The sequence below is a fragment of the Lolium rigidum genome, chromosome 7 (genome assembly GCF_022539505.1).
Source record: "Lolium rigidum isolate FL_2022 chromosome 7, APGP_CSIRO_Lrig_0.1, whole genome shotgun sequence".
NCBI lineage: Eukaryota > Viridiplantae > Streptophyta > Magnoliopsida > Poales > Poaceae > Lolium > Lolium rigidum.
The window spans coordinates 137,434,592-137,446,254 of record NC_061514.1 but is presented as its reverse complement, the minus strand read 5'-3'; positions in this window follow the sequence as shown (position 1 = coordinate 137,446,254).

The following is an 11,663-nucleotide window of genomic DNA, read 5'->3' as shown; positions in this document are numbered from 1 at the left end:
TTGCCTTTCTCTTCTTGCTAGACGACGGGCCTCGATCTCCTCCTTGGTCCTTCTTGGCCTTGGAGGTGTCACTTGATCAACTTGATCATTTGGGTCCCCGTCTTGACCTTCAACTTGAGCTTCCTCAATTACTTGGGGTTGCTCATCCTCATGTGCTTGATCTTGGACAATATTTGGTGAAGCGCAAATATCAAATGGATACTCATCGGAGCCATCATGAATTCTTGGTTGATCTTGTCCTTGATCTTGTTCATGAGGGAGAGGGTTTTCTTCTTGTTCTTGGGTTGGTGCATCATTAGCTTCAAGAGATGGGGTTTGTTGATGTTGAGAGGATGAGGGCTCCACCGTGGTAGAGCATAGTTCTTCCCGAGACGCCACACCGTGTCCCTCAATGGGGCGGAAAAATCCCACACCCATTCTTACTATGGCATCTTGAGGTATTTCATCACCCGCACATACATCAACTTGCCCCACTTGGGAGCCATCATTTTCTTCGAACCTCACACTACAAGATTCAATGATAATCCCGGAGGCTATATCAAAGACTCTATAAGTGTGAGATTCGGCACCGTAACCAACAAATATACCCTCCAAAGCTTTAGGAGCAAACTTAGATAAACGAACTCCTTTGATTTTGTAGAAACACTTACACCCGAACACCTTGAAGTATGAGATATTAGGCTTGTTCCCGGTGAGTATTTCATATGGAGTCTTGTTCAAGCCCTTGCGGAGATAGAGCCGGTTAGAGGAGTGGCAAGCGGTGGAGATGGCTTCCGCCCAAAAGTTATAGCGGGATTTATACTCCGCCATCATAGATCTTGCCATATCCATAAGAGTTCGGTTCTTCCTCTCCACAACACCATTTTGTTGAGGGGTGTAAGCAGCGGAATATTGATGTTGAATCCCCTCATCACTAAGAAAATCATTGAGTGTATAGTTCTTGAACTCGGAGCCGTTGTCACTTCTTATTTCCATAATGAGGAGGTTGTGTTGGCGTTGCACCTCGGTAGCAAAGTCAATGAATATTTGTTGAGTCTCATCTTTCGTCTTGAGAAAGTAGAGCCAAGTGTATCTTGAGTAATCATCAACAATCACCAAGCAATGTTTCTTCGCACCAAGACTTGCATGAGTAACGGGACCAAATAGATCCACATGAAGGAGCTCTAAGATCCTCTTGGAAGAAATGATAGTCTTGCTTGGATGTGGAGAGTCATGCATTTTGCCTTCAACACAAGCCTACAAACACGATCTTTGGCAAAAGACACATTTTCCATTAGTCCCACAATATGGTTCCCCTTGTGAAGACTTTGCAAAGTTCTCATGTTGACATGGGCTAGGCGGCGATGCCACAACCAACCCACGTCCGCCTTTCCGAATAGGCACATCGCACTTGTCGTGGTGGTCCCCGAAAAGTCCACCACATACAAGTTGTGTTCGCGATACCCAACGAAAGCGACTTTTAGAGTCTTGCTCCACAAGAGGACCACAATATCATTATCAATAAAGACGGAGAAACCCATCTTGCCAAGGGCGGAAACGGAAAGCAAATTGTAACCAAGGGTTTTGACAAGCATGACATCCACAAGAGTAATGTTGTGTGCAACCACAACCTTGCCAAAACCCAATACCTCGGATGTAGAATTATCGCCAAAGGAGACGGTCATATCATTTATGTTAGGCCTCAACTCCTTGACGAGGTTCTTGCCGCCGGTCATATGACTTGTACATCCACTATCAAGTACCCATTTTGAACCTCCGGCGGCATAGTCCTACATGAGATCAATTCTTGGATTTAGGTACCCATTTCGCAATGGGTCCTCTTTTGTTAGCAACAAGGGTCTTTGGGACCCAAATAGACCAAGCAACATAACCATCATATGGGCCAACATATTTAGCATAAACATCACCATAATAATCTTTAAATAAAACATAGTGAGGGTTAGCAATTCCCGCATCATCATCATTCATGGTTTTGCCCTTGGAGGCTTCACCATTAGTGACGTCTTTCTTCTTCTCTTGTGCGGGCTTGGCCTTTTGCTTGTTTGCCTTCTTTGCCTTGGCATTATAACCAAGGCCCTCCTTCCCATTGTTTGATCTTTGCTTACTCAAAAGATCATCCAAAGAAAGTTTACTTTGGGGAGAGGAGGCCTTAGCAAGTTCATCCTTCAACCTAGCATTTTCCTCAACAATATTTGCATGATCACATAGAGGAGTAGAGGAACTAGGCACATCATATGAAGCAAGCCTAATTTGAAGTTGCTCATAGGATTTGGATAGGAGAGTGAATTCACTCTTCAAAGCTTTGTGAGCTTTGTCTAGTTCATCTAGATCCTTCACAAGTTTCTGTTATCACCGGAATTTGACCAAGTTAGAGGTGGGCCGCGATCAAGATGGGTTTGAAGATTATATATAGAATAAATACATGAATCGTCCTTGTGTACCAAGTTTGGACTAATTGCCCATGTATCTGTACCATAGTAGGATACGTGTCGGTTAGGAGGTAGAGTTTTACCCGTGCACGGTTAGGTGCACGCCTGAATTAGAAAGTCCCTTGGACTATAAATATGTATCTAGGGTTTATGAAATAAACAACAACCAACGTTCAACACAAACCAATCTCGGCGCATCGCCAACTCCTTCGTCTCGAGGGTTTCTTCCGGTAAGCACCATGCTGCCTAGATCGCATCTTGCGATCTAGGCAGCACAAGCTTATTACGTTGTTCACGCGTTGCTCGTGCTGAAGCCTTTTTGATGGCGAGCAACTTAGTTATTTTAGATGTGTTAGGGTTAGCATTGTTCTTCGTATCATATGCTGTCGTAGTGCAACCCTTATACATCTAGCCGCCCTTACACCTATCTTAGGTGTAGGGGCGGCACCCCGTTTGATCATTGTTTAGTAGATCCGATCCGTTACGGTTGCTCCTTGTTTCTTCAAGGATTAGTTTAATATCCGCAATAGTTAGGCCTTACAAAGGGTTGGAGGATCCAGCGGCGTGTAGGGTATAGTTTGCTAGCCCTAGACAGGATGTTCCGGGGATCAACCTCGTGTTGGTTTTTAGGCCTCGTCTAGGATCGGCTTACGATCACCGTGCGCGAGCGCGAGGCCCAATCGTGAGTAGGATGATCCGATTATGCGGTGAAAACCCTAAATCGTCGTAGATCGCTTTAGCTTTATCTTGATCAAGCAGGACCACCATATATTCGTACACCTCGTACGAATCATGGGTAAATCGGCTCTTTGAGCCGATTCACGAGACAACTCGAGAGCCGATCGAGGCTCGTATTTAATGTTTACGTGTATGCCATGCAGGAAACTAAGCGAGGCATCATCTAACACCTTCCCGACCAGGTATAGGTCGGGTGGCACGCCCTTGCGACAGCATCGGATGTGTGACCGAGAAGGCTTTGCGGGCCGTCGCTCCGAGGGACCGGGGCCAGCCGCAGCCCTGAGTTGTTCCCGGCTCTAGGGTGTTGCCAGTCGCTGCCCGCCGGTGGGTTTCTGACCGCAACACATTCTGGCACGCCCGGTGGGACCATCTTCGACATCCACCGCATCGCCATCTACATCCGAGATGGCGGAAAGCACTCCGGTCAAGTACGAGGATCGGACTGATGAGCTCAAGAAGAAGCATGACGAGATCAAGGCAGTCCTCGAAGCCGACCTCATCGGCTCTTTCCACAGAACCCGCTCCCATGGCATCAGGTGGAAGGGGTTCTCACCTGAAGGCGCGCTCGATGGAGTGGACCTCTCCGCCCCGTCAGAAGAACGCACCAGGTCGCTGCGTCGGGAGATCAACTTCATGGTGGCTCATTCGCTGCACCGCCACTCTGAGAGCCTGGTGAACACTTTGGAGCGTGTCGCTCTGCGCGTGATCCAGGAAATCATGAGCCACCGGTATTCTCCGTCGGGACCAGCTCTGGGGACTTACAAAGGAGAGATGCCACTCCAGTCCCGTCCATCGCTGCCGTTCGCGTTGGCAGCACCAGAAGTGCCGAACTCATCGGCATACGTCGTCTACAAGATTGGTGGTGACCCTAGTGACTACCAATTCCTACCCGAGGCGCCCAAGGAGATCCCGCACGGATACACGTGCGCATACGTACCGGACTGCGATAATTGGGCACTCTCGAACCAGGCTGCAACAGCAGGGGTCTCTGGAACAGCAGGAGGAACGTCGGGAGCAGATCTTGAGAAGCAAACGTGGTTAGCTAAGTACGCCACTCCGACAAACCTCCAGAGCTCAGCTCCTGCAGTTGGCTCAGAACTGGAAAAGCAAGCATGGCTGGCTAAGTATGCCACCCCGGCGAATCTTCAGGGTTCGACACTATAATATCCCAGGTAATGGGGTTACAAAAATAGAGGAAACAGATGTGTGCATTGCATTCATGCATAGAAAATCTAGGGAATTTTCGCGCTTTGAAGTAAAACAGTCACAGTAACTGAAGTTTCACTTGACCTTGGTGGAATTGAAGTAGCTCATCAAGTCCAGTGCTATAAACCTCAATGTGACTTTGCTAAAACCTTGTTTTGGGGTAAAGATAAAGTGATCTAAGGGATTAGATCAGATGGAATTAAAATCAACACAAGAACTAATTAATCAATGATCAATTGCTTGATCATACAAAAGATCACAACATGGTAATCATTGCCATAACATATGAACATCCATTTAGTTGGAAATCAAGCAACAATAATTGGAGAAACTATTCTTCACTTATCTTTTCCATGTCTCAAACTAATCTATGATCCAACCATGAACCTCATGGTAATCATTCCATTTCAACATTGGAATAATAACAAGGAGATCCACTCAAGGAATATATATCCTTCTCTATTCCATATTTTTATACAACCCTAGAGAGGTGAGAGTTCTATAACAATCATTAGAGAAGCAAAAACAAACCTTAAGCTAAACCTTGGATATACATCCAAGTATTCAGATCATCATCTCTAAGAGAAACCCTAGGATATCATCCAAGACCATTCCTAGAGAGATAAACCAACTTAGTTAGACAATTGAATCTTTAGCTTAGCTACCTAAATAAATATTAGGAGTACACCATAAACCCTAGAATAACTGTTCTTAAATGGGAGAGCTTAATCTATGGTGTTATACTAAAGCTAGTTGAGGCAACACCTGAATTTGAGGAAGAGAACTATCCATATACCGGATGACCATATCATCATTGTTTGAATAGAACCCTAGCAGAATATCTCGGGCATTCTCTTGGGATATAAACTAATAAGGCAACCATAGTAGTCCCATACAAGAAGGTTAATTAGAAGTGCTATACCTTGATTGATCAAGACCATGCTTGATCATGGAAGAGAGAACCCATTTAATGAGAGATCCCTAGGAATCCAAACCTTGATCATTATAAATTGAGTGATGATCATAAACCCTAAGAACTTGAGGTAGAGATATTAAGAACAAGTGGATCATGCTTAATCCATGATCATGCTCTTGAGGCATGTGAGGATAAGTTAAACTCTAATAGTATAAATAGATATCATTAACCACATGAAATCATAGGGAGGTAATTAATAAGCAACCCTAAACTTATATTCCAACCTTAACTTGTGAATCACTTGGTGATCATAAGTACAAATCTACCACATCTACATTCCACTTATTCTTCACCTAAGAAACATAAGAAAACATTAGTGTAAAACTCCATACTTAATATGGTGAGAAATCATCCATTCATATGACCAAAGTTAACTATAAAAAGAACTATAACAACTTTAGTTACTTTAACAATAGATCAAGGATATAATAGCAAACTATTGGTATAAGATAAAACCAATTCTCAAGTCCTTAGTAATTAAAGGGAGAACAGAAACAATTAAACCACTAACCATATTACCTTGGTTAGGGGAGATTAAACCCTAGCACATGCAATATGGTGTCATCCCATCTCTATAACCTAGAATTAAATCTCAACCCTAGTTGTGTATCACTTGGATGATCATCACCATAAACCTAGTTCACATTTGAGTTCCAAACCACATGCCATTAGGTTGATATAATTAGGACCCTAGAATTGCTCATTAGCTAAGTTCTATGCTTCACTAATTAAACCTAAGAAACATCTAGTGCTTATACTCACAATTAAAACCCATGTGTGGTGAATAACCACTCATATCAATCACTGATCTATATAATTAAGACCCAACCTTGAGGAGAGTAATACCTACTCTAGATAATTCAAAGTGTTAATAGACCAGAACACAAATGCTAATGAATATGGGTGATCATCAAACCTATAAAACCTTAATAAAATGTTGCTCACATGAAATATTATGCAAGTGATTAATTCCTCAAATGGAAACCAAGACATAATAACAATCTCTGAAAAACTTTGAGATGAAAGCATCCACTCTCATAATTCTAGACAGAATTGATTGCATAATAAAAGGAGAATTAAAGGGAACATATAAAATTCATGATTAAATTGTTATTTTGAGTAAGTCACTAATATGCAATATAATCTCATCCAAAATAAATGTTCCAATAGAATACTGGTATAAAAGACAGGAAATTAAATCTTAATTGAAATTTGCATAATTGAAAGATCTGCAAAAGTAAACCAAATCCAAAAAATGAATTTCAATGGATAAATATAAAACAGGAAAATAAAAACAGAAAAGAAAAATAGGAGAAACACTTACCGAGGCCGTGTAGCCCGTGGAGTGGCCTAACACCGGCCCAAGCTCGAGCCCAAAACCAGGCCACCTAGCAGCCCAAATACCCCTTCGTTAAAAATAACGAAGGGAAGGTCATCCTCATCCCTTCCCTCTCGCATGCCGGCCAACACGAAGCCGTGCTTCGATTCTCCTGGCTGCTGGCGTCCTCTCCTTCTTCGACGAGGTGACGAGGCGTGTTCTGGCGCCTATAAAAGCTCCCGCACGAACTCCATCTTCGGTTTGCTTCCTCCTCTGCTTCAATTCCATCCCAAACCGAAAACCTGGTAGCCCGGCCGTCGACCATTACCGCCGTTCGGAGCATCCCCGGGAACCGCCGTTGATGCCATCGTCACCGCCACCCTCGACATGCCCAGCCTACGGAGGGAATCGTGCTGAGAAGCCTCGGAGAGTCGACGTCGAGCTCGTCCTCTCCGACGGCCGAGACGATCGATTCCGGCGACCTAGAGCTCCTCCGACCCTGCCGTCGCTTCCAACGGGATCGTGGTGAGCTGCCGAGTCTCCCGCACCTCTTAGCTCCCTTTTAATCCCTTTCCACCGCCGTTGCACCGATCATCCGTGAGCTCCGCCGTCGGGCATCACCGCCGTCGCCGCTCCGGTGACCAATAACTAGCGGCGCTACCATCAGTAGGTTCCCTGTTGCGTGTAGTTTCGTTTGGTACCGATTGCTCGCCCGTGCATGGCCGGAATCGTCGCCGCCGGCGACGTCTGCCCGCCGGCCACCGTACTCATAGCCTCGGCCTCGATTTTGACTTGGTCGTGCCCACGTGGCACGTGACCTGGCCCTAGACCCACCAGTCATTGACTGTGGGTAATACCTGTTCGGGTAGCTTTAGTAAATTTCAGTGTTAATTCAAAATTCACTAATTACTGAAACTTTGAAATAATTTAGAAAATCCAATTTAAGTCAGAAAAATATAAATAAGATATTAAAATTCTTAAAAAAGAAAACTCTATCCAATAAAAATATAAAATGAAATTTTTATTTTTAATAAAAATTCAATTATTTAATACTTGTTATTTAAGCCTTTAATTTTAAATTCTAAATACAATTAAAAACTCAGAAATTAAGAAACCATTTATGAATTCAATAAAACCAATAAGCAAATAAAGAAAACATGAAAACTAATTTTCTTTATTTGCAATCCTATTAAATCTTTATTAGGGAAATTTAAACCCTAGTTAATAATTACCTTAATTATTAATTGTTTAAAAATAATAAAATGCCAAATTCAATATTATTTTTATTCCCAAGTTATTAATAACTTCAACTTTAAAATGAAGTTATTAATCATAGGACTATGTGGTAAATAGCAAACCCTAATTCCATAGTAAATGATATTACAGCTCATCATTTCATGTGTAATCCTAAAACCCTAATGCCATTTAGACCCTAGTTCCATTAGTACATGTGAACCCTAAATTATCCTAAACCTAAAACCCTAGGTTAGAACATGTGATCATGTTACTCCATTACCATAGAGCCATAATTAGCAACTAAAGACATATCTATGTCCACATAAAATGTAGAACCCTATCACTAGCAAATTAGTATTCCAAGTATGCATACCATTAAACCTAGGTGATCAACTAAGATCAACCAAGTGTAAACCCTAGATCCTATTACCAAAACCATCATCCTTATTTATCCCTATTTAGTATCACACCATTGTGATGGACCATAATAGCAACCATGCCCATTAATTGAGAATTACATACCATACTTCACTAAACCCTACTAGTGTGAGACACTTAGTAACCATCCCATTTAAGAACCAACCATCCTTTAATTAGTGGATCCAATAGCAAAACCTAGTCAACCTCAACTCTAATTGAGATACTTCTTATTACTTAAGAAGTATGTTCTTCAAAAGTTATTCTCTTGAAGTAAATAAAGAATCATCACCAACCACCGCTTATAAGAACCTACAAACCCTAGCTAGCAATCACCAACCAGGTAAATCAACCTTGATAGCAACCATGTATAAATACTTTCTTAGGATACCTAGGCTTAACTCAGCCTTACCAGCCCCAGGTATTGATGAATCCAACATTGTTGTGATCCATCTACTTCTTACTCCGAGAAACCAATTAGAACCATAGAAAACCATAGAACCCCACACACCTAGATATCATACTTGTTCTTTATTATAGAACATGTTCTTCAAAAGTTATTCTTTTGAATTATATAATAAGTAATCACCAACCATGCACTATAGGACTTAAAATTGATAATTGTTCTTTACTTATTATACAACTACTATTCCTTGGTGTGTATGATTGCTACTATTCATTTTACCACTTGCTTATGATTCTAAAACAACACAAACCTGAATAAGAACCTTGTTTGTGAATCTCTCTAAAAGTGCAACACACCCTAAACCAATCATTACAACTCACTGATCCTAAATCATCGGGGTTAGGTCACGCTTAGAGCGATTGCATCTCATACTTATGCATTATTGCATCCTTGCCAATCTTTTAAACATCGTCCTTACGGACGATGATGCTATTTCAGAATTTGGAGTTATTGCGTATCGAAGACCTTGTCTGCATAATCTTGCAGCCAAGAAAGGCAAGTTCATCGCTTGCTCATGTCATTTGAGTATCTTTATCAAATTACTTGCAAAGTACTATGGTTATCACTATTGCACAAAAATCAAAACCACTACTTTCATAACTATGAATATGACTATGTGGTGGGCAATGGAACCATGGATTGTGTTGATATGGTGGAGGTTCCATTGCACGGGTTTATATCCATCTAGGATTAAACAACAAATGTCGCCGATGATTCTTGTGCCGTAATACCGGTGTTAACCATAAGATCCGGAGTGGGACGGAGTAGTCAAAAGTGTTTCCACCTCTCGTTCATCAACGGATGCGCTTTACCGTAGACACTTGTATCCGTCGGGGCAAGCGGTTGGCTGGGGAAGCCTTAAGTCCCCACGGCATAGTCCGTAGACACTTGTCGCTCGAAGTGCAAGCGGTTGGTCGGGGAAGCCTTAAGTCCCCACGGTATTGCGGTCTATGATGGGTTGCAGCTACCGGCGAAGGAGTTTGGTTAACGAGTCCCAAACTGTTGTCGTGGTCGGGGTCCACCCGTAAGTGGGAATAATGGGACCGGCGAGGACCCAGGTCGGGGTATGCAACAAAGGGTGGGTGTTCGAGGTAGCGGAGGAACATGATTGGCTAGACCTTATACCGGGCCTCACACCATAGGAAGTGTGGACAAGCCTGCAGCTTGGTTGGCACCAAGGTTAAGATCTCTTATGGGTAAAGCAACACACCTCTGCAGAGTGTAAAGAACCGATCACTCCCTGTTCCGGGATATGGAACTGCGAACGCGGCCGGAAAGGAGCTCCATGAAGTTCTAGTAAACCGGTGAAGGCTGACGGACATAGTTCTTCTGAATAAAAGCAACCTCTTGAAGAAATGGTTATGAAAACCCTGCATTGGTATTAGACTTTACGGTCTAATGCTGTAGCTAGTGCATTAAACACCTCTTTCCTATAATGAACTTGTTGAGTACGCTCGTACTCATCCCACTCTTAAATCCCTGCTTAGATATGGAGGCATCGAAGGAGGATCTACGAGTGCAACTCGAAGGCCGAGGAGTCAACAACTACTTCATGAGACGAGGACCACGTCGGAGGAGCCGGATACCACATCCAACAAGGAGAAAACCTAGTTTAGCCATAGAAGGGAACTAGCTTCCTAAACCTAGCTCCTATTTAGCTAGAGTCTATTCTTAGCCTCTCGTAGTTAGTGAAATATTCTACAAATAGAGTTTGTGATAAGACTAGACTACGAGTCGTTCTTACGGAGTTATCTGCGAGTTTTACCTCATTGTAAAGTAGGAGGACTGTGTCTGATCTTATGTAATAGAGTCAATGTTGTAATTCTATAGACATACCTTGGACCCGCATATGTTTCGTTGTACCACTGCGAGCGATATAATACTAGTGGAACGAGTGTTTCATTGGTGTTATATCAGACTTGCATACTACACCATGCGAGTGGTATGCCGGGTCACCACAGTTGGTATCAGAGCAAATGCTTTGACCCTAGGATTAAAACCCTTTAAAGGAGACCTATAGGATTGGTAGTGTCTATAGGAAGTTGTCTTAGTTAAGCCAAATCTTCTTATGACTTGAGATGGATATTCACTTGAGAATAATCCTAACACACTTGAGTCAACAATTCTTACCTATATTTCCTAAGTGATGTTAGCTAGCTAATCTCAAAATTATGTAGGATACTCTTAAGACCCTAAAATAATTATGAGTAGACCACAGTTGGTATACAATACATGGTAGTCCAAAGAGAGGATACAACCATAAGGAAGATATCCTAGTGGAAGATGTGTACCAACATATGTTATGATGAAGTAAAAGTTATCCAGACCTGTAATAGGAGTAATATCAAGTGATGAAGGTAATTAAGATATCCTAATCGAAGTTGTAGACCAAGTTAAGTAATGAGTAAGTAAAATTATCTAGACGTTTGAAAACAGTTGTGAGTAAGTGATAACTATGAGTTATATAAGGTAGTATAGACCATGATGAGTCAATCATGGGAAGTAAGGAAGAGAGATAGAAATAAAACATATCCACTCACAAAGTAGAGGTAGTAATTATATATGATTCATCAGGGGATCATTATGTGATAAACATCTAAAGTATTTAGGAAGAGTACAATGAGAAGCAAGTGCTAAACAATAGTGTAAGAAATGTGTTCCAAAACCATGGGAAGTGTGCCAAGCACATCATGACCATAGTCTTATGATAATATAAACACTTGGAAGTATAGGAGCTATATTTCCATAGTATGTGTTTAGAGTAGCAATGTTCGAACCTAGATATATCATGTGAGATAGTCCTCCACAAAATGGAAGCTAAGTTAGTACTTCCAAAGAAAATTAGGTTAACCACAACTATCCCAGACCACTTTGTTT